Source organism: Phodopus roborovskii, unplaced genomic scaffold (genome assembly GCF_943737965.1).
Source record: "Phodopus roborovskii unplaced genomic scaffold, PHOROB, whole genome shotgun sequence".
In the NCBI taxonomy this organism is placed as follows: Eukaryota; Metazoa; Chordata; class Mammalia; order Rodentia; family Cricetidae; genus Phodopus; species Phodopus roborovskii.
Genome location: NW_026126540.1, coordinates 10172876 through 10198602, shown reverse-complemented (window position 1 = coordinate 10198602; position 25727 = coordinate 10172876). Strand labels below are relative to the sequence as shown.

At 37.9% G+C, this 25727-nt stretch overlaps 2 protein-coding genes across 2 annotated transcripts in view; one reads left to right on the top strand and one right to left on the bottom strand.

The window, feature by feature from the left end:
• Serpini1 (serpin family I member 1) overlaps positions 1–13150 on the bottom strand; it is an 86877-nt gene extending 73727 nt beyond the window's left edge. The window contains exon 1 of the mRNA XM_051199040.1: positions 12882–13150. The gene's annotated coding sequence lies outside the window, so the exon portion shown is untranslated. The remainder of the gene's footprint in view (positions 1–12881) is intronic.
• Positions 13151–13685: 535 nt separating this feature from the next.
• Positions 13686–25727, top strand: part of Pdcd10 (programmed cell death 10) — a 34794-nt gene continuing 22752 nt past the window's right edge. The window contains exon 1 of the mRNA XM_051198896.1: positions 13686–13840. The gene's annotated coding sequence lies outside the window, so the exon portion shown is untranslated. The remainder of the gene's footprint in view (positions 13841–25727) is intronic.

The window sequence follows — 25727 nt, the reverse complement described above, 5'->3', positions numbered from 1 at the left end:
TTAAAAGTATCTGAATTAAGAGAAGCTAGAACCCTCTTTCAGAAACAGTTGGAAGCTGATGCAGAAATCCACAACTAACCAATGGGTCAAGCTCCCGAAGTATAATCAAAGTGAGGGAGGAGCAATAATATGAACAAAGGAGTAAAGTCCATGATGGGAAACACAGAATCAGCTGACTCAAGCTAGTGAGAGATCATTGACTCAGGTACAAATGGGGAACCTGCCTAAGACCGAGTTAGACTCCCTTAATATAGGTGACGATGATGTGACTGAGACAATATATGAGACCACTGGCAGCGGGTCCAAGATCTAACACTAATGCACAAATTGGCTTAGTGAAACTTATTCTATATGGAGAGATACTCTGCCCAGCCTCGATACTGAGGTGTGTGTGTGTGGGGGGTAGAGAGGTGCCTTGTTCCTGCCTCAACTAGATGATGGGTCAGACTTAATAGACTTTCTAGGGAAGGTCTTACCCTCTAGGGCAGATGGGAGGTGAGGGGAGGGAGTGGGAGGAGAGAAGGGAAGGGAACCTGGGATTGGGATGTATAAAATTATTTATAAAATCATAAATAAAACATATCTGGACTAAATTCATGTACTACTTTGTCATGTAATTATTTCTAAATATTATTTGCTTGTTTCTTTTCTAGTTTTAAATTAGTTTTCATAGTTTTTCTTTTAGTTATTGGCCTATTACAATTATCTAATGTGCTGCTCTATAAAGTACATCATACTAGCCTTTATTTGTAATACTCATGTCACTATGATTCAATACCATTTTTGCCCTTTAAAAGCATCGATTCTTATGGTTCCCTAAAACAAACTATTTAACCTTAATTGTATCCTAAGTATAGATTGACTTTATATCTTTAGTTTATGTCTCCTGAGTAAACCCTATCTCTATAATACTTTATATTTCTTTTTTTTTTTTTTAAACTTTATCTTCTTTTTATTGAGCAGGACTAGTTTTAAGTACAGATACAAGAGCATTTCATGGGTACATAGATTTGTTGCATTCACATAGCATCTTCTAGCATGTACAAACATCTGTATCCTGTTACTGCAAGAACAATGACAACAGGTACAAAATGAACAAACCCATTTCTATTTCGTTTCTTGATACACACTTCCACCCACATCCTTTCTCTTACTGACAATAAGGAAGAACTGAAATGGAAGGAGCTGTGCTGGCCATTATTCCTTTATTTGTATGTCATTTCCTGAGTGATTGACAGTTACAATACTGTTGAAATCCTGGAACGTTTGTGTTTCGAGAAATGGCATGACCATTTTTCTGCATAGAAAATCCAGGTTCAAGTGGAAATCCACCACTCTCTGAGTGGCACATTCTGTGGATACTTGTTCAGGGAGTTTTGCTGGACTCTTGCTCCTGTTTGTTTGTTTGACTCTTACTTACATCTACAAGAATCAATCTAGGACTAGAGAGATGGCCCAGAGTTAAGAGCACTTACTGCTCTTCCAGAAGACCCGAGTTCGGTTTTCAGCACCCGCATCAGACAGTTCACAGTTTCTTGTAACTCCAGCTACTGGAACACCCTCTTCTGGCCTTCATGGACACATATCCTCACATACACACATAATTCAAAATAAAATAAATACTATGTATTGCTATTGTCTGGAGATACTTTACTACCTTGTATTAATGCTATCTCTAATATTGTTTATTTTGCTCCTCAAATTTCTTACAGGTAAAGTACACCATTTTTAGTTTCCTGATCACTTTCCCCAGACACAGGAGGAACTAATTTTAGCATTTTAAACTTTCATGTGAACTGAAGTTAGATTTCAATTAAAATAATAAATCATAATAAACTTTGATATTGATTAAGCAACATTTAGTGAGCATTAATTACTGTTAGGTATAGCAAAATATTATATCAGCATAAACAGACTAAGCCATTGTGTATCACATGCTAAGATTTAAAAAAATTGAATATTATCATATAGCAATAAACATAGAACAAAAATTCCCAGCCCAGTTTCATCTGACTACAGAGGTGTTATACTTAGAGGATAATAGGCTTGCTTAAAAGACCAGATATGAAATATCTTAGGCTTATAGACATCCGCTTTTCAACTCTGATATTACAGTAAGAAAGCAACATGCAAATGAAGGAGAATAGCTGTGTGCTAATAAAACTTTATATACAAAAGAAAGTAATGTGCCAGCAGTGGTAGCTGTTAGCTTGCCATGCCTTGCAATTAAGTGATACATCATAATATCTATATTCTTTTTTACAACACGGCTTGATTACCAATAGATCAATATTTCCTGCTTCTTGGACTTCTCAAATACTGTTTGTTTGTTATAAGACCAGAGCTGTGATTTATATAACCATTTTCATGTGAATGTGTGTCATGTTGCCTTTTCCTGTTACCTATATTGAAATATTATGACATGCAGTAAATCACTTTTTGTTTTATCCTCCTATTGTACTCAGTCCCATGTTGCTGGATATCTAAGCATTTAGAAACTTATGTGGTCACAAGCGGGTACTCTTGCTCCCCACCTTCAAAAGTCACTTTCATAAGGGAACCTGATAGATAAGCAAAATGGGGTAAAGTACTGAGGGAAAAAAAAGTATAAAAAGAACAACAGGACTGTTTGATAACATCAGTGAAGTAAAGTCTTTATACACAGATGAAGTTTTCACTAATACTTGTTTTCATTTCCTCATTCTGGAATTCTCCTCAGGCTTTTCTATCTGAAAGAATAATTCATCAGAACTGTTAAGTCTAAGATGTGTCATTGTACAGATGAGTCATCCTGCAGGTAGTAATCACTTATAGATGTTGGCAACATTTCATATTTTAGAAATGGTAACACCATTTTCTATGGTGACAAATTTTATAGGGCTTTCCTCTAAGGAGCAGTTTGTTATTTTGTTTTGTCAGGCAGCTTAGCAAACCTTCAACTCCTCTTAAAAGCAATCCTAATTTCAAGGACCATTTATTTATTTATTTATTTATTTATTTATTTATTTATTTATTTGGTGAGTTGATGTCTTGCCAGACAGGCCTCAAGCTCATAAGCTTGTTTTGCTTAGCCTCTTAAATAAATACTGGGGTCCATGCCCTACAGATCCATATTATTGAATGCAGTCATACAGACATAGACTCTTAAATATTTTCAGGATTAAGGCAGATTATAATATAATCATCAACTTTTACAGAAAATGTTAGAAAAAAACTGCAGGAAAGGCATTAGATTGCTGGCTAGCTTTCTGGAGGGAGATGCCATCAGCCTCGGAGCATTCCCTTTGCCTAGGGACTTGAAATTTGCTAATTACCAAGATGAAAAGGTGGTATAGGGAAGTACAGCTTTGCTAATGTACCAGGTGGGCTTGTGAGTTACTAAGAATGAGAGTTAAATTTAAAGTTAACATGGTTTTAATGAGAAGTCTGGCTGGCTGACACTACTGAAAGTTACTCCCAGATCATTTTCCAGCCTCCATCCCTTTGCTTCATACATTGCAAGTCTCTGATATCCCATCTTCCATTGAGGTTGTAGCAGTAACACACTGTAGGTCATTGAGTACACAGTGGACATCTGCTATAGGCCTTTAGGAAAGCTTTCGTTTCTTGGTTCAAAGCCCCCCCCACCAATTCTTCCACCCTTGGACTGGAACATATATTACTTAGACAGCTGGGCAAAGGCTTTGTTTACCTTACACCTAAATATGAGACATTGCTAGGTCAAAGACTCAGCAACGTTGAACCTATGCAGGAAAAGCAAAGTCTACTCACCTCTAGAAGGCTGCTCTTAAAATAAACAAACAAATAACGTAGAAATGTAAAATAAATTCTATTGTTTGCATCATTTTGCTTAAAACTTGCTGCTGAAAGCATTTGTAATTGAGACATATATATTTAAATTCTTAAATACTTGGAGGAAACATATTGGGAATACAGGTTTTTGGTTTTTGTTTGCTTGATTTTTGAAGACAGGGTCTTATTATATAGCCCTGGCTGCTCTGGAACTCATTATATAGACCAAGCTGGCCTCCAACTCATTGAAATCTGACTGCCTCTGCCTCTGCTCCTGAATGTTGGGTTTAATGGCATGGCCTCCATGCCTGGCAAAATATCTAGTTTTACATTACTATTAACTGATTTGCTTCTTTTAAATAGGTGTATATGGTGGTGCCGAGGGCAGGTACTGTGTGTGTTCCACAGAGTGTGTGGAAGTCACTGGACAGATAGATGACCGTGGACTGGTTTTTTTTTTTTTTTTTGTTGCTGATTTTTTTGGTGCCTTTGTTACAAATTAATATTTATTATATAATTTTTATTACAAGTAAAACTTTTTGCAAGAGAATACTTATATAACAAAAGAAATTATATTTATTATATAGCAAAATAATAAAAATATGTAAAAAATAAATAATAGAAAGTTTTGTTAGCAAAGAACCATAAAATTTATCAATCACAATGATATTTCTTATTTTTGGGACAGGCACTTTACAACATAGCCCAAGCCAGGCTTGAACTTACTATCCTCCTGCTTCAGCTTCCTGAGTGGTGGAATTACAGGCAGGAATCACCATACCTGGCTTATATAATATCATTTCTTTTTCTTTTTTTGTTTAAATTTGAAACAAAGTTGTTTTACATGTCAATCCCAGTTTCACCACCCTCCCATTCTTCCTCCATTACCCCCACCATACCCCAGCACATTCATCCCCTTTCTGCTCCCCAGGGAGGGTGAGGCCTTCCATGGGGGACCTTAAAAGTCTATTATATCATTTGGGGCAGGGCCTATGGAGCATGGAGGGAGGGGAGAGGGAGTTAGGAGAAAGAGAAGGAGAGGAGGGGAGAGGAGGACATAAGGGAGCAGGAAGATTGAGTAAGGGGAAGAATGGAGGAGAGTAAGAAAAGAAATACTACAATAGAGGGAACCATTATAGATTTAAGGAGAAATCTAGCACTAGGGAAATGCCCAGAGATCTACAAGGATGAACCCAACTAACAATATAAGCAATAGTGGAGAGGCTACCTTTAATGCCCTTCTACAGTAATGAGATTGACAACTACCTTATATGCCATCCCAGAGCCTTCATCTATTAGCTGATGGAAACAGATCCAGACTCCCACAGCTAAACACTGAGCCAAGCTCCTGGAATCCAGTTGCAGAGAGGGAGGAGTGATGAGCAAAGGGGTCAAGACCAGGCTGGAGTAACCCACAGAATCAGCTGACCTGAACAAGGGGTTGTTCATGCACCCCTGTCTAATAGTTGGGAAGCCAGCACAGGGCCGACTCAGACCCCCTGAATGTGGGTGTTAGTTAAAAGACCTGGGCAATCTATGGGGCCTTTGGTAGTGGATCAGTATTTATCCCTAGTATATGAATGGACTTTGGGAGCCCATCCCACATAGAGGGATACTTTCTCACATAGAGGTTGGACCTTGGACTGTTTAAGGCAGGTTTTTTTCATTTTTGTCGGCAGGCTAGGGTGGGTATTTTCCTGCTTCTACCTCCCATCTTGTAGTAGGGGCACTGAGATTTCTTATCTATAAAGCTTTCAGCTTCATAAAGACAGACTATGAAATCTGTCCTTAAACTAACACAGTAAGTCCTTTACCCACTAAACCACCTTAGCAGCCCAACCATGTTTTTGTTGTTGTTAGTTTAAGTGTACTTTGCTTTTAAATAATTTACCCAACATACCCTCACCCCAAAACAGCTGATCCACTCAAGTAAATGAGGATCAAAATAACAGAGATCAAGGTGACATCAGTCATCAGTGTAGCATGGATGACAAAGAGCAGCCAGATAAGATGACATATACAAACTGGTGAATTTTTATTTTTCAATTTCTAAATAATCTAATCTGCTTTTATCTGTTGTGGAGCATGAAGAGTTGCAAGGTTTGGACAGAATAGGCCTATAATCCTAGCACAGGGGGAGGTGGAGGAAGAGGATCAGAGCTCAAGGTCAGCCTGGGCAATGATGTATGTTTGAGAACAGCGTGAGCTTGTGAGACTTAGCTCAAAAAATTATACCCAAGAAGCTCCTATTAATCCTTATAATTTTATATTGTATGTATGTATTAGGTATATGCATGTATGTATGTGGACATATTAATGCATGTGGGTGAGGCAGCTTTCTGCAGTTAGTTCTCTTTTCTACCAAGTGAGGCTCAGAGACCCAACCCAGGTCATGAGGCCTGACAGCAAGTACCTTTACCTGCTAAAACCCTTCAATGGCTCTAGTTCTTTATAGGAACACAGAAATGTTAAATACAAGAAATGAACCAAACCCTTTTCTGACAGATTTCATTCATGCATCTTTTGTGAAGGGACTCATAAATTTTTTTAAGTTTCTAGAGTTACCTGCAACAAAAAATACAACATTGTTATGCAGCTGTAAGAATATTTCATAGACCTTTCTTGTGGTGGTATATGGCAGAGGACTTATCATACATGATTTAAACTGCTTTAAAGATAGATTAACTGATTTAATATATGTAAGCAATTAAAGAATTTATGTAGGTAACTAGACAGAGGCTTCTTAGCTAGAAGGCTGAACATCCCTCATATATGTTTTCTGCTTCAAAGATATTAACTGTTATGTGAGGTGTCCAATAATTAAATGCTTCAATAACTAATTTAATTCAAGTGAGTGGCAAGTATTATACTTTGTAATAGCATGATACTTCATATTATACTTCATCATAGCATTTTACTAAGGGATGAAAAAAATAAATTACTTCTTCAATTAAAAGGGTTAAATCACCTATAACTCAAGAAAATTTAGATTATCAATAAAAGGACATCTGTGTGGTGATCTAAACTTATAAAACCCAGCACTTGGGAGGTAGAGGCAGAAGGATCATGAGTTTAAGGTAATCTTTGGATATATACTATGTACTAGTCTAGTCTGGATTACATGAAGTGCAATGTTAAAATAAAGAACAAAAGAAATTAAATACATGCAACATACCAATTATTTCTTATATTTCTGGCTAAGGTCAAGTGGAGAAAAATATGAGATCTTTTCTCATTTCAAAACAAGAAGAAAATAATACTAAAAAACAGATGCTAGGAAAGAGATGGATGTCAGTTAAGAGGTGCTCACTGACCTCTTAGCCTGTGTCATTAAGCTAGTTACTGCTAACTTTGGTTGAGATATATCTGACAAAAACAATAAGCCTGTTTTTAAAACACTTTTAAAAACAAGCCTGTTAAGGCACAGTAAATTCTTTGTCTGCTTTACCACATTGGTCACAAACTAGTAAAGAGCTCTAAGCACTCTATTCCTAGGCTAAACCACAAAGGAGCTCAAATGGCAGCTGAGTTGACATGCCATATAAGCTTTCACAGTCAAATGATGCAGGCCAGAACTGAGCATCTCAAAACTTAACTCTTCCTGGTGAAAACTCCAAGGTAACAAAAACATGTAACTCAGGCTAAATTAGTCTTACTATGGCCTTTTAGATGTAACCATTTTGATAAAATAGAACAAATATTCTACTTTAAGGACTAATTTCTAATCCAGATGAAGCCTTACATTATATGCACCTAATTTTCTGTAAGTTATTTCTATAGGTAAGAAAAAATATACACAAACACATGCATTTGGGGTTAGTATAAGTTAAAGACATCTTCAAAACAACAGAATTATAGAGGTAAGGTCTGTAAGGTTTTTAAATGGCATCTGATGAATGAATTCCTAACTAAAGCATATTCCATGCTAGGCTGAAGTTAATGACAATATTTGCTCTATTCATTCAGAAATCCAACAAAAGACAAGAATGATTATTCTTAGCTTAGTAAAGACAACTGTGTGTCAATGGGCTGAATTAATTGCTAAATTGGATATTTAAGCAAGGTGAAGTTTTCTAGTTGACCTTCTTTATAAAACGATACAATAGCTTGACAAATAGTTGAACACATTAAATATGGCCTATGTATAAGGCTCTGACCATACATATAAAAGCCAAAGAAACTCAGGATGAATCCTAAAGGCTCTGAATATCTGATGAGCAAGGCAGTCATGAACTCAGCTAACAATACGAGGCATTGCTAAGTATGTGAGTGTCAAAGGAATAAAGAATATTAATCATCATTTCCAAGCTCATTCATATACATTAGCATGTTAGTAAATGTTGACAAAAAGCAAACACAAGCCAGCTAAATAGCTGCTGTTATTAATTTCATTATCAAAGAATTGCTTATAATTAACTAGTATCCACCAAGTGTCTAGTAAGAAAAGATTAAAAAAAAAAAAACTTTCTAAAGTTTTAATTCTGACACAAACCAAATTATACTTTTTTCTAAAATGTCAAGTCAAAAGTATCTAATATCAAATTCTACAAATGCTTAAATAATAGAGGAGGACCTCGTTCCTCCTTCTGAGGATGGGGTAGAAAAAATAACCAGACACACTGAAGAACAAATTCACACTTTACACAATGAAATATGGTTTTAAAAGGAAGACATTAGCAAAGGTTTTCCTTGGAGGAGATGTAATGGCAAATGGAGGTGTCCCACAGGCTTCCTTGGATGGGAAATGTCCACCTTGGGGGCAGCTCCTGGCAGAGCCATGCCTCTCAACTACACTCCCTCCCTCTGGAATGACCTTAGAAATGCTGCCACCCAAAATTGTAGCTAAAATTTTGTAGCCCACAAACTATGAATCAAATCAGGCTTGAATCAATACTTCTGAATAGTTAATTAGAACAAAACCATTTTCAGAATAACTAATTTACACAGTTAACTACAAATCCAGTGGGTGGTCACAGTGGGTGGTCCTTCTGCTGAATTTGCTCAAGATCAACATGAGAAAGAAAAGAAGCACCTGGACTGGAGAGCCCACTGTTCTAGTTTCTAAGACCCATGCCTTCTGGAGAAGTTAAGGCAGCAGGATCACAATTTTAAGAGCAGCCTAAGTAATTTAGCAGCATTTTATCAAACAAAAACAAAGAAAATCTGAGATTTCAAAATTCTAAATTTAATGGGTTAAGAGTTTAGCGGCAGAGTGCTTACCTATCACGCCTAAGGGCCTTGCTTCAACTCCAGTACTGACAATGACAATAAAAATAAAAATGCTCATAGTGGAGAGGTTACCTTAAATGCCCTTCCCTGATAATGAGACTGATGGCTATCTTATATGCCATGCTAGAGCCTTCATCCAGTAGCTGATGAGAGCAGAAGCACACACACAGCTAAACACTGAGCTGAACTGGAATTTAGTTGCTGAGAGGGAGGACTGATGAGCAAAGGGATCAAGACCAGGCTGGAGAAACCCATAGAAATTGCTGACCTGAACAAGAGTCATGGACTCCAGTCTGATAGCTGGGAAACCAGCATAGGACCAACCCTGAATGTGGGTGTTAGTTAGGAGGACTGGGCAGTCAATGGGGTCTCTGGTAGTGGATCCATAGTATATGAATGGACTTTGGGAGCCCATTTCACATAGAGGGATACTCTCTCAGCCTAGACACATGGGGGAGGACTTAGGCCCTGCTCCAAATGATAAGGCCTCACCCTCCCTGGGAAGCAGAAAGGTGATGGGGTGGGGATTGGGGGGCAGGGGAGGAGTGGGAGGGGGAGAGAACTGGAATTGACATGTAAAACAAGCTTGTTTCAAATCTAAATTTAAAAACAAAAATGAAATGAGGATCTCAGAAAGAAAATAAATTCTACCTGTATATGAAAATGAATATTTATAAATCCTATAAATTAGAAAAAAATACAACTGCCCAAATTTTAAGGATGAAATGTGGAAAATATTAGCTGTATGACTATAAAAAGCAAAACAAATTCTTATCTGAACAAACAACTGATCCAGATCCCCAAACCAGTATTTAACCTTAGGAAATTTTGTAAAAATCTAAATAATTGGTTCTAGTTTATATTGACTATTTCTTTAAGTAGCTCTGTTAAAAGAATAAACATCAATTCAGCTTTCATTTCTTTTAATTTTTTTTGTTCAAATACTAGCATGGTGTATTTGTTTTGCCTTTATAACTGTTCAAAATTTAATATATTAGTAACTTAGGGACCCACATGGGTAAAAAAGCAATGTCTGCATTACGGATGTAGGTCTGTAGAAATCAGTGGTTGAGAATTCTTACATGTAAATTCTTACATGAATTTAACAAAGAAAAAAAAATTACGCATCTTTTCTCTCCTGACAAGGGTATGCTTCTCAAGCATTTTTTAAAATATCTATTTCCCTGTCTCCCATACACACACACACACACACACACACACACACACACAAAAAAAAAAAAAAAAAAAACAAACAAAAAAAGAAACATTTGCTCTTGGACCTGTAAGTTCTGTTGTCAAAGACAGTCACCAAACCTCCTGTCAGAAATGTATTCCAGTCAGTTTACTTTTCAGTAGGCTTGGAGTCAGAATTTTACTTAAATTTAAGGAGAGATTGGAAGGATAATGCTATTTGAAATTAACCAAGTCCTCTGGCTAAAGGAGAGCCATCTCCAAGTAGTTTCCATATAAGAGAGAAGCAGTCTGCACTCTGCTGTATTTTTCATCACAGCATATACTCACTCACAGCTATGTATAAGCAGCAAAAAGTGACACAAGCAAGGTAAATACTATGCTCTTTAATCATAGCTGATATAAATTGAAAGACCTTTCCCAACACTAACCCAAGAAAACAGTTACGTTTATTTGAAATAGAATGTGAATATCAATTAAACTGTAAAGTAACTGTCCAAGTATGATTGATAATGATTTGCTCTTCTATAGAAATATGGTCTTCCTACTCCCAAAAGGATACAAGAACCTTGTCTCAGCCATTTAATTTTTAAAAGAATCCAATCTTGAAAACAGGGAAAGATTACACTTTAAAATCACAATCTCTGAGGTTGCAGTCTTAGGGCATCTCACACCTAAGATGTATACAGCTATGTAAGATTCACAATGTATCTTCATTTCAGCTGTTTCATGCCGATTATCTTCTATCCATTTTCTTGGTTACTGACTTATTTCTATCAGAAAATCTTTCCAAAGGTCCTTCTAAAAAAGGCTCTGATGAACAAGCTTCATTACCATGTATGTAAATAACTATTATCATTATGTTCAGGGAATAACCTGGAGACAACAGGTATTCAGTTTCCAAATGAAGCAGCTATGGAGCTTTAGCATTGAATATTCTGACTCAGGACTATGCATCAACATCACAAATAACAAGAGCAAGTATTACTAAACCACCAGAATATATTTTCTCTCCCCAAATCATGGTTTGGAGATCACATCAGTTAGATGGCTACACCAATTAACAGGTCTCCAGTAGTATACCAAAAACAACATCCATCCTTACCATGGTTGTTTGAGTTTAGTGGCTTCTATTGCTTTTTCTGTCTTAACAAGCTCTTTGCTACTTCTCATACTTCCATGATTTCTTCAGTCTAAGCCTTGATATTTTTGTTTGTGTTTATTTTTATTTTTAAGATTTGTCTGTGTACATGGTTCTTTGGCATATGAGAAGGTGGAAGGGAAGAATTTAATTAACTTAAGGATGTAGATTTCTCATCAGTACCAGCACTCAGAAGGACTGAACCTTAAGCCATGGAAAGAATACCTTTGGGCCAGTTCTTTTTTAAAAAGGCATTTTGTGTGCATTACAAAAACAACACTCAAAATCCTAAAGTAAATCAGAATAGCAAGACAACAGAAGAAAATGAAAGGTAGTTACTGGATCTTATTGACCATTCTTTTAAAAATCTAAAGTATTCTGACACCCCATGGAATAGTCAATTGTCAAAATAAAGGCATTTCAGAGGAGATATGCTGTAATATGCTACTATGATTAATAGGTACATAATCTGGGGTACTACGTAATAACAAGAAAATGAACTAAACTGATAAGACTATTACTATTTTTCCAAAATGAAAAGGCTATAACTTGTCCTAGTTACACAGAGGTAGGGCTGACTATTATCTTCACCAAGTATTACAATATAATTCCACCCATATTTATTAAATTTACATTTAAAAGTATGCACGATGAGAATAAACTATCATTTTATGACACTATATATGTCTAAGATCGGAACCCATTGTGACACACTAAAGGTTATCATTTTACAGCCACTCTCTTCAACAGAGGAAAAGCTCCTCCACACAGCTTCCCTTGTACTCCTGTTTTAAAAAGACGAACAAACGTTACTGGACACAAATGAGAGAATAAGGAGCAGTGATGAAGTACACCATATGTTCCAATTGTAAGCTGAATCCAGGTCTTTGTTTCAATATTCCAGCGACAGCAGGAAGGGACGCTAAATTACCTACTATTTAAATTTATTCTCTTATTATTGCTGTAAAAGTTGTAATTATGATAGGTTCAGCCCGAACCCATCCTGTCTTATTATTTGCTTATTTAATTCAGATTTTTTTTTTCAATCCCAGGAACATACAACACATAATCGCCCTGGATAACGGGTCCCAAGCAGAACAATCTGATAAGCCAACACATGCGGCGGGCACTGAAGAGACCAAAGTTATTTTCCTAGGGAAATAGTTCCGAAGTGAGTCTGTATCAATGACATTTTTGCTTTTTATCAGCTACGCACCTACCTAGACACCGTCCACCTTGTTCTCAATTAACAGGGCTTTCTTCAATCTTGGGATTTCCCTGACCAGTTTTATTAGTGCAACTCAAAACAAAAACCTTAACCGCGCCCTTTATGCCTCAGAAGGAGTTACCTTTTGCCTTTTTCAACCTACTATAGTCCAGAATTGCACATCGTTCCTCTGAAAGGGTTTACAACGCTATCTTAAGCCAACCTATAACACTCTTTCAGCTCTGCCCTGGCGTTCCTATTGCCAGACTCCTTTTCCCCCACGGTGGTGTGCTGGCCCCGGCGAAGGGCACCCACGCTTACCTACCGCACACCTGCAATCCCGGGTTCGGGATGCTGGAGAGAATGCTCGGCGGGCTGTGATCGCTGGAGATCCTGCTCCTGCCTCTCTCCGGGGAAACTACAGTGCAGGCAGAGCCTAGGCTTTCTACTGAGACTCAAGCTCCGCCTTCCTCTCCTCTAGTTGGTCGGACCTCGGCCTCCGGCTCCTCCCTCTGCCGTTTGCGCAGCCCGAGCTGCAGGCGGCGCGAAGCGGTAACGAAGCAAGTGTCTCAGCTCCTGGGTCTGCGGCCGCCCCGCACTCCACGCACATACAAACGCACACACAGTCCGCGGCGCACCTGGCGCTTCCGCAGGTCAGGTTTAGCCCTCTCAGTGGGTCGGCACAGTGAGCACTAGAGTAGGCAGTCCTGGGGAGTATCGCTGCCTCGGCCCAAGCGGATCCCACACCTCACCCTCCCTCCTCCAATCCTCCAGTCCCCAGAGGCTTCCTCTGCCGCCTATCCAGGGACTCAGCCCAGCTGCCGGCCCTCGCCACCTTTGGTCCCCCGCCCTTTTCCTTCCACTCATCCGCGAGTCCCGCCCATCGGTGGGCACGGCGCCTGAGGGCCGACCTCGCATTCTGATTGGTGCAGGTGAGAGCCGGCCCCGCCCTTCCTCCGTTTCTGGGCTCTTTCCCTTTCTTAATCTCCTTTCCTCCCGTGAAGGCAGGGAACTCTTATTGGCTAGAAGTGTCCCCACCTATCGCCCTAGGCGTTCTTGCAGGGCCTTCTGGGAAATGTGGTCCTAGGCTTGCAGGAAGTGCTGACGGAACTGGCGGGCGGAACTACGAATCCCCATCGGGCCGTGCGCGACTCCTGCTGGGCAGGATTCCGGACAACGCCTGGTTCCTCTCGGGTCCTTCCGGCGTCGCCGGAGTGAATTGATCCGGGAGTTGAAGAGGGCTCCAAAGGTGGGAAGTGAAGTCCGTGCCTCAGTTGCCGGTAAGGCGAGGTTTCTCGGTTCGGGTCCTCACGGCTCGGCGGAAAGCCGGCGCGGCCTGGGGTCGGGCGGGGGCCGAGGCGGAGGCGCTGGGGCTGGGCTCCGGCCGGCGGGCGGGCGGACGGGCGACGAGCGGGGCCCTCTGGCCGTCAGCGAGGTCTCTACGCGATGTGCGTGAAGCCGATTTGTAAAAGCCGCTCGTCCGGCCCGGGCCGGCCCGGGCCCGGCAGCTCCAGGAAGTCCGCTGTGGGTGCGGGCGGAGGGGAAGGGTGAGGTCGGCCTCCCCGGTCCCCGCCGACAGAGGGGGCGGATGTGCTGGGGTGGGGTCCCGGGCAGGTGAGGCTGGAGCTGTGTGAGGCCTGGAGAGAGCGTGGGAGTAGGCTTCCAGTGTGACTGGGGTTATGCCCTTTGAGGGAAGAGGAGAGCCAGTGTTGACAGTTTGCAACTCAGTTCCAGTTTCCTGATGTGGCTTCCCTAAGGAGGTAATTCTTAACTAGAAGGGTTTGTCCCTTTTAACTCCGATAAGTCAGATGGCTTTACTTCTGAACTGTACTCAAGCGCTTTCACTTTAGGATGCTCGTGAGAAAACTAAAGAAGTAAATGACGTGTCCAAGGTCACACAGATCTACCGAATCTAGTCCGCTGAAAGTCCAGGTTCTGACCAGAGTTGTCTGCTTAGAAAGAAAAGTGGGGAGGTGGTTGGTAGTGCTGGGAGCGGATAAAAGAAGTTAGAGTGGTGTGTGTACTTCTCAAAAACGTTTGGGAGGTGGAGTTGGTTGGTCGAAGTGGAATGAAATTCTTCCCAAAGCAAAACCTCTAACGTTTTGTTAAAACAGGGGGGATCTTTTTTTAGTTTTGATATTTACACCCTTTTCTGGGGTATACTAAATGTTAACACTCAACGTCCACGTGCCAATTTTAAAGGATAGATAATATTTAGCAATAAGCTCAGTGTTACCATTAGGTCCTTTCTGTTTTCTGAAACTAAGATTAATGTAGGGTGAAACTTTCACCAAACTTATTTTACACATTTTAATATTTTCATTAAGTGATAATTAAATGCAGAATCAAGGAGAAATTATAACATGGTCATTACCTGAAATGACCTTTTTTCTGTCTGAGGCTTTTACAGTTCCCTGATTTTTCACTCCATGTGTAAGTAGTAAAAACCAGGGCTTGTATGTTTTCTTTTTCCTGGTATCATCTGTAACTTTTAATTCATTCTTAATGTTAAAGGATGAAAAAATGATGCCTCTGTATTGAGTAAAAAGCAATGCACTTGTTTCAAACAAGTGACTAATTCTAGCTGATAGTTATTATTAGTTTTTTAATAGAATTGTACTTTTTATTGAAGGCAAGATTCCTTGTCTTCACACATTTATAGTTAGTAGGCATACTATGTAAATTAAAATATTGAATATATACAATATATACTGTAAATAAATATACTATATTTTGAATGTACTTTGTTTGCCATGACTAATATTAACAATTTATTTGATTTGTTTTTTTAAATGCAAAACTTTTCTGGAATCAGAATCATCTTTGTTCCTCTATGGTTCAAGTTAATATGGTCCTGTTTTAAAGTAAACGGAGAGGTATGGTATCATAGAATAAGGCAAAAATCAGGAAAATAACACCATGCATAAATACAGTACATGATAAGGAAGAAGCACCTAAACAAAAGGGAAATTATGTGTGATTAATTGATTTTGAAGTAGATTAAAATGGTGCATTACTTAGAGTCAATGCTTGTAAAGCAAGAATGCCAATATATTTTCTGGATGACTTTGGACATTTGCTATTTGCTGGGAAAGGTAGGAAATGAGTTTTAACATAGCTTTGTGGTTCTGGAGCAACATTTAACAAAAAAAAGTTAGTTCCTGTCTACTTTAAATGTATCTATGTCTCTGAGGTCCATTTTAATTGTAGTGTTTCATCACTACAATTGTAGTGCTGAGGTGAATGATGTTATTGCTGTATTTAAAATCCTTCAGGCTCTAGCTGGAATTCCCAGTGGCTTGTTTTACCTGTAGTGTGCAGCTCTCAGTGCCCACATTTGTTCTCTAAAGTAGCTTTGATTAACTTTCAGATATTATTCTTTATAGGCCTTTGGAAGTCTTCCTTATTTAGCCATTTCTCTCTCAAAGGGTGGTCTGTAAGAACAAGAGCTGTATATTATTTAACGTTATAACCTCAGTTGGTAGAATAATTTGAGTGGCTCCAGATATAGAAAAGCCTTGGGTTGGTTTAATGACTTGCCCAAGGTCATATGACCTATAACAGAACAGGTTATAATCCAGGTCTTTCGACTAGAGATCTTTAATGTCATGTTCAAAACTAATTACTTTATGTAAGAAAAAGACAGACCATTACAGATGTCTAGATATCATGACCCTCTTACTCTTTAATGCCACCAGTATGTCCTCTATTTCTTTCCCAAATAGCTCCAACCTTATCCTCAGATATTAGTTTTCTAATTATAAGATACTTCCGATTTGGAGACCGTTTTACAAATCCCACCTCTCCACCTGTCCTATTTCGTCTTCCCTTCTCCAGTGTGGTCAATCCATGCAAAGCCCTGCTTACTCTGAACCTTCCTTTCCCAAACCAGGATAGATTCCTGCTCTGTCTTCCCCATATTCTGAACTCTATTGACACTGTCACAATAGGAACTTAACTATTTCTATACTGATTTAATAGTTTATCACCCTACTAAAAGTTATCTGGGCTATGCATCCTCATTTGTTAGGGCTTAGCCTACCTCTTAGCATTTTGAGTAGTCAGTAATTATTTGCAGAATGAATGAATGAATGCATATGTTCAAGCGGAGTGCCTCCAGTATTGTGTTATGAATGGAAATATAGAATTGAATGAAACATCTGCTTCCTTCCTCATAGCCAGTTTAGAGATACAGGAATTTTCAAATGAATTTAGGAAAAATGTAAATAAGTTAATGCCAGAAGTTTAATGTAAGGTACAGAAAAGTACTTTTTCTTGGAGATCTCTAAAGTTTAGATAAGTAATTCCATTGTGGAAATACAAAGTAGTTGTTCTCTTTCTGTGTAGCTCAGCATTTTAGAAAACTTGCCCCTGTGTTATATTTTAAAAACAAGCAAGATTCATTAGAAGAAAATACAGACATGGAAGAAACTTTTAATAGACACTGTTCTTGTCTTAATATTTTTTCTTTTCTTTTTCTTTTTTTTTTTTTTTTTACATTAAAACAGTTATTTCACTTGCCTATGACCAAGGACACCAAAGATAGAAGTAAGTTTATACATTCAACTCAGAATACAATTAAATTGCTGAAGTCTTAGGAGGACTGGAGCCAAGGTTTGAATCTAGACCTGTCTCTGTGCTTCCTAGGTTTTCTTTGGTTTTGGTTATAATCAGGATTTAATACAGCCTTCTTGAGAAAAGATACTTTTGGAAAACTAACTTTCTAATTTTAGAGGGACTTATATTTTACCCTTCTTAAAAGTTATACTTGAGGGTTTTAAGGTAATAGAGTACTGGCTTTGAATATGACATAAGGTTAAAAGTGTTTTTAAAATTTTACAGGTATAGTAAGATAGATTTTTGTCTGGAAAACAAAAATCTAGCTATGTATTTTTTTTCACATAACCATACTGTTACAATAAAATGCATTCAGCAGTTCAGAATTATGTAGCCTTTTGCTCATTTACCAGTGTATTTACCAGTATACTCACTGTCCAAAAGAATATTGTCAAAAGTGATTGTTTTAAATTTTGATAATGTGCTAAGGTTTATTATTGAATGTGTCTTTGCTAAATTCTAAACTTGGTACTTTAAAAAAGTTAATCTGGATGTTATTTGAATCTTCAATAAAAACTTTATTTCACATACACAGTTTGCAGGAAATTAATTGAAGATATTATTTATATGTTAGAATGTTAGAGTTATTACTAAGAATTTTAAGCCATAGATGGGAATTTTTCCTCTGAAACATGTAGAAGATGGTTTGATTTTATTCTTTATTGCATTGAAATAGAGTTTCATATTTAGGGTAATAGAATATACACATTCAAAAATAACATAAAAATAAAAGCACTTTTGTTAAGGCAGTTAATTAATTTCATAGTTCAATTTCATATAAACATAAGAATTTCTTTTAAGCTACAAAACACAACTTTGCTGGCCATCACGTTAATAGTATTATTTTTCAAGGCCACTTTTATATTTGGAGTATGGGAAGCCATTTTTTAAAACTATGTCAAAGTGATTTGAAACTATTTAATCTCCTTTTATAGTAACTTAGAATTTGGTGTTACTTTAGGGATGGGGGTGGGGGCACATGGGTTCTTACTTTCATCTGGTAAGCACGAGAAGTTCCTCTTTCCTCAGTCAGAACAGTCTCTTGGGAACAAGTTTACCATAGGTAAGTCTGAATTGTGTAGTAATAATCCCTTGGTTCATTAATCTACATATTTCTTGAGTATGTGTAAAATTATCTACTTTGGAATGAGCTAGAATCTAATATATGGCCCATGTTCATGCCAAGCATTTTACATGCCGTCCTACAATTTTTACAACTGCCAGAGGAAGTAAGAGCTCTATTATCTACAATTTGTGAACAAGGAAGATAAAATACAGAGAAAAGTCGCTTGCCCAAGATGACAGAATTCATACTTCCTTGGAATTGTGTTAGTTCATTTCAGGTGGTCTATTGGAGATACCAGGCTTTTGATCATTTCAGTAAGATGAAGTTTATGGTTAAAGGCCTACTTGTAGCATTAGAGTTGCAGTTACAGAGAAATTGTCCCTTAGATGTACACAGGTACTGTTATTTAATAAGCACGTTTACACTTGAAAAGTCAGTCCCTACAGCATAGATTAACTAACAGTCCTTGTCTACGTTACATCCAGGTTTGTTTTTTGTTTTTGTTTTTTCCTATCAGTGAAATATATTACTTTCCTTTAGATTGGTAGGTTAAGTATATGATTTCCTAATAGATGCTATTGAAAAATATGTATAATCTGGTATTATATATCATAATTCCCCACTCATAATCAGGTCTGGGAGCTGCTCAGATGGAGGTTCTGTGAATGAGTTTGTCAGGGGAATGGTAGTCCGTTTTCTCATCTCAGTCTGGGACTTGTGTACATGGAGAATTCCTACCAGCAGTGCTTCTTTTGTCATTGTTTCTTAGCTTACTGACTGTTCACTGCAGTCCGTTTATTTTCAAGGGCTTCATCACTATACTCCAGCTACCACTGTTGCTGACAGACCAGGCAGAGTTCCATAACAGGTACTAGTAATCGAAAAATGGATACATTTTCTGGGGAGTTTAAACTTCAGAAGATAGAGAGGAAAGGAGATGTGAAGATCATATCTTTGGTACTTAGACATTTTAATATACAGCACTTCATATGCATCTGTTTGATAATTAGGAGCTATAGCTGATGGGGGGGGGGCTGCTTTCTCTAACTTGCCATCTGGCTCTTTGTGCTGATGTGGCTCTTTCTTTCTTAGCCATCCTGCCTTGATTCAGGATGACCTGGAATCCAGCTGTGATTGGATTGAAGGAATGACAAAACCCTAAAATGTTTTACCCTTGTTACCTTCTCATACTTACATAAGGTTGTACAACAAAAGGTACTTGGAAATGTTAAATGAGTCAGACCTGGCCTCTAGGCAGCAGTGGCTCTCTGGCACTTTATTGCAAAGCTTTCTTAATTTAATTCCAAAAGATTTTGAATAATACTGTGACCTTTTTATTCAGAAATACACATGCTTTGAGGGATGCCTTTATACATGTTAAAATTGACATTTTCATAGTATTGAGACTTTGAGGTCCTACCTCAATGTAGGTGTTCTTACAGATAGTTTTACAAAATGAAGGTTACAGAAGGTACTCTGAGTACTGTAGAGATAATTTGTATTTAGGCATCATTTAGGAATAAAAAGTAAAGTTTAATGGCATCAAGAGAGAACCTTGCCCTCATTAGCACCTAGTTTAAACAACAGAGCCCGTGACAACTTCTTTGTGCTACAGATTCTATCATCATTTAGAGTGCCTTGTTCTGGTGTAAAAAACAAATAAAAAAATGTTTTTGTTGCATATTGTTGAAAAAGTTACCTATTTTGGAGTTATTAGATGAAAGAGTAGGCTTCTAAGACAAAGCAATTAGTACAGAGCAAGTAGACATGGTCGGGGTAGGCTTGTTTAGAGAACAGAAGCATACTCTGTGAGCTGTTTACTTGAATTTCTAAGACCCTTTAGAGAAAATTCTTAATGTTGTGTTGGTGATGCTAATCAAAAACAAAAGGAAAGCCACCATGTTTGTCAATTGAACACAAGTCATTATTCAGTTAGGTACTTAATTTATGAGCTCCCTACACCGAGACCTTCATGGCCAAAAGAGGTGCATGTTCAAGAGGGCAAAATATATAATTTTATCCATATTTAAATTCTGTTGTTTAGTCAGAGGAGTAGGAAATAAAAAGAATCACAGTAAGAAATTTGTATTATTCCTTAAACCAGTGATTCTCAGATACGTTAGATGCCATTTGCTATTTTCCTTATTCCCATTTCCTATCAACCAACTGATCTCAGATTCTGTTTTTTTACTTTGGATCACTCAATAGATTTACCTTTAATATGCTGTCACTCAGTCTTTGATCTCATCTAGGTTTTTCTGTGCCACCCAATCTGCTTTCTAGGACACAGCTTCCTTTATTAAGCTGACCTTTGTCCACTAAGAAATTAAAAATGGTTTTTTTTTTTAATGTGGATTTTTTATTTATGTTTATGTGCATGGGTGTTTTCCCTTTGTGTATATTTGTAGCATGTGTATGCAGTGCCTACAGAAGGCTAAAAATTGTTGGATCCTTTGTGTTGTTACAGATAGCTGTTAGTCACAGTGAGAGTACTGGGAATTGAACCCAGGGCCCTTCAGAAGAGTTGCCAGTGCTCTTAACTACTAAGCCATCTCTTAGCCCTGAAAATAAAAGTAGTTTTAGTACCATTGCTTTTTATAGCCGTAAAGGTCATTTGATGACCATATTCTTTTTGTGGCCCCAAACTGAGAGTAATTTCCTGTATGTGATGTGAATTTTAATGGCCAAAGCAACTTTTGAACCCCCTTTGGCAAATGAGATAGAAAAGTTTTGAAAATGGGTATGTATAAACTGTATGACATTGTGATATTCAGCAATAGATAGTCATCCTGTTTGGTATACGTAGGATGAAGATGAGGCAAGCAAAGGCAAGTTAAGGTCGCAGAATTAAAGGAAACTCTTTAACTCACTACGTCCTGCAAGTCACTGTTATCTAATTTTTCTCACCTTCCTTTCAACCTGAAGCTGTGTCAGCCTCACAGAACTTTGATGAAATGTTATCTCTGATATCATTCCCTGAGCAAGGCCTAGCAGGGTGTTCTTCTCCCCAGGATTCTGATTGGGTGTCTGAAACAAATGTTTGCTGTTCTAGGCCTATCAACCTTTGGTGGTTGCCTTGCTTTTGCAGACTTCTGAGGTTCCCTGAGACATCATTCTACTCTCCTGGTGCAAACTGCCACTTGTACTTTTTATCCCTACTAACCTAGCTACCTTATCCTCTGGCTGCATGCTTTTTTTTTTTTTTGGCCAACCTAGGAAGTTTTCAAATTTTTATTCTGTTCTTCTGCTTATGATTGTCATTATAAACTTTGCCTGCTGGCAATATCTATATTACTTTCTGACTTTGCTGTGGTGAGATTTCCTCTTACATAAAAGCTTGCCTATTCATATTTTAGCTTGGTCTTCGTCAAAGTACCAGAAAGTGGACAAAATGCCCCCCTCCCCATGGTGTGACAAACATACCTTTTAGCACAATTGCTAGTAGAGTCTTTTATTTCCATCGGGACCCTCATCAGCCTGACTTCCTTTATACATCCATATTTTCTGATCTGACATAATTAGCCTTCCCTTTACATTATTACATTTATATCCTTCTACTTTATATGACAATTTGTTCTACTGTTCCTCTGAACTTTTCCAAGCTCTCCTTGAAAAGCAATCCCAAAGACTCCTTCCTCCACATTGCCTCATATAGCCATCATCAACAGCTCTATTTCTGGGTACCAATTCTCTGTGTTTGCTCTCTTTTACTATAACATCATATTTGAGATACTCAATTTTGAAAGAAAAAGGGCCTCACTCATGCTAGAGTAAGGTCCATTTTTCAGCTCAGAAATGTCTGGAAAGTTTGGTTCAACAAAGGAGTGCTCTTCAAAATTTGAGCAGACTGGACTTTACAGTAAGACATCATTATGGTATATGTACTTTCCTAAGGAAATTATTTAAAAGCTAAAATATAGTGCTTAGTAACTTAAGATTTAAAGCTGTTACTTGATTTATAAACTACCTCATTTTCCATTCCCTCTCTTTTAAGTATAGGACTTAATTATCTATCTGAAAGAATCTAATTGATAGAGGTGAGATGATTTGTTTATACAGAACATAATTTAACCAAAAACAATTTGAGCCCATTTCAGACTTCATTTCACTTTTCCCCTATAGCTTCCTATACAAACTGACTATTTGATATTATAAAACATGTATGCACATACATAAACATGTATGACAGCAATATAGTGTCTAAGTGCTATATAGTCCGTGCTGTTAGCAAGGTATTTGCTTATGTTCCTAAATGCAACATTCCATAACAGCTTGGTAACCTAAGTGTATTCTGAAGATTTGAAGCTCATTTTTATCTAAGTAGAATTTCCTGTAAATTATTCCTCAGTCTTCCTCTTTCCAAACCTTTTAGGACATTTAGGTCTTACTTGGAAGTATCTGTATCTTTTGGCATACCTTGAAAGGTGTAAAGATAATGAGGACAAATTAGATATTCCTACTTGGTAAAATGGCTGTATTGTAGTGTGATCTGTATAGCTCTGGGGCTGCAGCTTGGGGGAACTTTATTTCTTTAGGAGCCTGATCTGTAAGATTCTTGATAGTTATGAAAGGAAAACAAGAAAGTAGCCATTTGAAACTTTCAGGCAGACAGCTCTTGGAGAGGACCTCCTACTAGAACTTGTAATTAATTTTTATGATCTGATGAGAGTTGTTTTACTATCTGAACCTATATTACATACCATAATAGAAATGTAACAACTTTAGGATACTAAAAACCTCAAAGAGGATACTGTTTCACCACCTGTCTGCTTCTGATGGAAGAAGGTGATAAACTGAAACTTCATAAAACATGACATACTCTTTCCAGATGCTTCATCTGACTTAATTTTACCTTTATTTCTGAGGCTGGTCCTAGCAGCTGATTTTCCTGTTTGTCCACTTTTTTTTTTTTTTTCTGTAACAGTGATTCCCAGAGATTGCCCTCTTCCTGAGACTTATCAGAGTTACCTGTTAAGAAAAGATATCTGGATTCTGAATGCATAGTCTTGGAAATGAGTGGTTCTAATAAACTCTGAAATAGTTGTGATGGCTTATAACTCCCACTACCTTAGAGGGAGAGATAGATTGAGATTTTCTCTTCCACTAAAAGCTTGTTGGCCTTTTTGGTTTTGTTTGTATGAAAAGCAAAGTTACACAGCATTGGGCATTCATGTACTTGGAGAATCTTGTTAAGCATGAAGTGTTGCTGGACATGGTTTTGATCCCAGCACTTGGTAGGCATAAACAGTCAGATCTCTTGTGTGCTAGAAGCATGACTGTTTTACATAATGAACTCCAGCCAAGACTAGGAAGTCGGACTATGTCCTAAAATAAATAAAAGGTATAACTGTTGTGCCTTCAGAATCTAGAAAACATTCTAGTGTACATAATGCAAGTAAGAATTTAGAGTGTGTTAATATCTTACTTTTAATCTTTTATTTTACTTTTGTCTGAATTCCTGTTGAAATTTTGATTTGCTTGTAATTCCTAATGTTATATTATCTTAGTTTAATGTAATAGGAAGAAGTTGGGAAAGCTAAAATGAAAGTAAAAACCTGTAAATATGACCAAGGGTAGAATTTAACAGGATCAGTTAGGTTTTGTGTTTGTTTTTATTTTGCTAAGCTTGGTAATTAAAAAGTTACTAACAAGGCTGAACTTATATATGCTTAGTCTGTTCATCCAAACATCATTCTGTGTTATTTTTTAAGTCCTTATGTGGAAAAGGAATACACATGAATCGGGACATAGTACATGGACTGTGTACCATGCTAGAAAAAGGTGCATTTCTTGTTTGTTTGTTCCTTTGTTTTGTTGCTAAATAGTGAAAGTGTGGGTTACTTAGGGATTACTTTTCGCCAAAGAACCATATTCAGTCCAGTTTCCAAGTATTTCTGCTTGTATTCCTTTGTCTATTGTAACTAGTAGTAGCTTTAGAATTATCTCTTATGTCCCAGATGCAGTAAAGTGAGTCTGTTTCAGGAAACTCTGGGATACTGTAACTTTTTACATGAGCAGACTGGAGTTGTTAGGCACAGCAGGAACCTTGAAGACTAAGTTTGGAAGTGGAAGTGGCCAACATTCTATTTTATGCCTATTCATTCTAAACAAGTGACAGTTGTTTTAAACTCAGGAAGATATTTCAAGCTGATTTTTCTTATATTAGAATTTAATGGTACTATTTTGAATACTCAGGGAAATAAGAGGAACATGTATAAGAAGGTTCCCTTTGTAATGGAATCCTACATCATAGTATTTATTTCTAAACAAAAACTAAGAGTTACATTTGTGAAAGTTCTTAATATTTGCAGCTCTTGTGTGTGTGTGTGTGTGTGTGTTTGTTTAGGCAGGCATGAGGTCAGCTTATAGTGTTGTTCTTCAGAAGCGTCCACCTTGCTTTTTTTCCCCCCCTTGAGACAGTTTCACTGTGTAGCTCTGGCTGCCCTAGAACTCGCTCTGTAGGCCAGGCTGGTCCTGAACTCACAGATCTGCCTCTGCCTCCCCTGTCCTGGGGTTAAAAGCAAGCACCACCACTGTCCAGCCCACCTTACCGTTTGAGACAGTGTCTTTCACGAGGACTTGGGGCTTGCTTACTATTTGGCTAGGATAGGCTATGCTAGACAGTGAACCCCAGAAATCTGGCTGTCTGCATTTTCCCTGCTTTTGAATTACAAGTACATACACTTTTGCTCCAGTGCCTGCCTTTTTTTATATAGGTGGTAGGGGTTGAGCTCAGGTCCATGGTGGCAACAACTAGTACTTTACTGACAAAACTAAGTTTTTATGATTTTATGTTATTTTTAGGAAGTACTTGTGCCCATCCGTAACTCAATATGCACATTTTGATAGTCTGTTTTGATTGCCAACTTGATTGGAATAAGGAGCACCTAAAAGCTTAGTGAAGCATACTTGACTGTATTTTGTGAGCATTTCCAGAGTACTTTAAGGGGAAAATCTGTCCAGATCTGCTTATGTGGGTACCATGGTCCCATAAACAAGGGAACCAAATCAGACACAACGGAGAAAGGAGAGACTTGTTGCTTCCTGTTAGCCACATCTTCTACTCTTTGGAACCTTCAGGGTGGACTGAAACCTCCAAAACTTAGACAATTAAATCTTGCCTTTTTGATTGTTTATGCAGGCAAATTGTTACAGTTACAATGAAATGAACCAACACATTAGTCTTTGGGGGCTTTTACTTTTTGGTGCAGGTAGAAGGTAGATAAGATCACTTCCAGGTTTGGAATTTAGAATCTGGGATCTTCAGTTATCTGCACATGCAGAACCATTTCTTACCCAGAAACAAGTGCCTTTTTGTGTGTTGCTCATCTCCCAAGACATGGCTGTACTTCATAACTGTCCAAGGCAGGAACCTTGTCAAAAATGGTCCACAGACCTCAGCTCAGTGGGCCCTTGCTTTTTTATGTAGCAAGCTTTTGTCCATGAAACCATTTAAATGAAGATGCATGTGGAAGCACATTTCA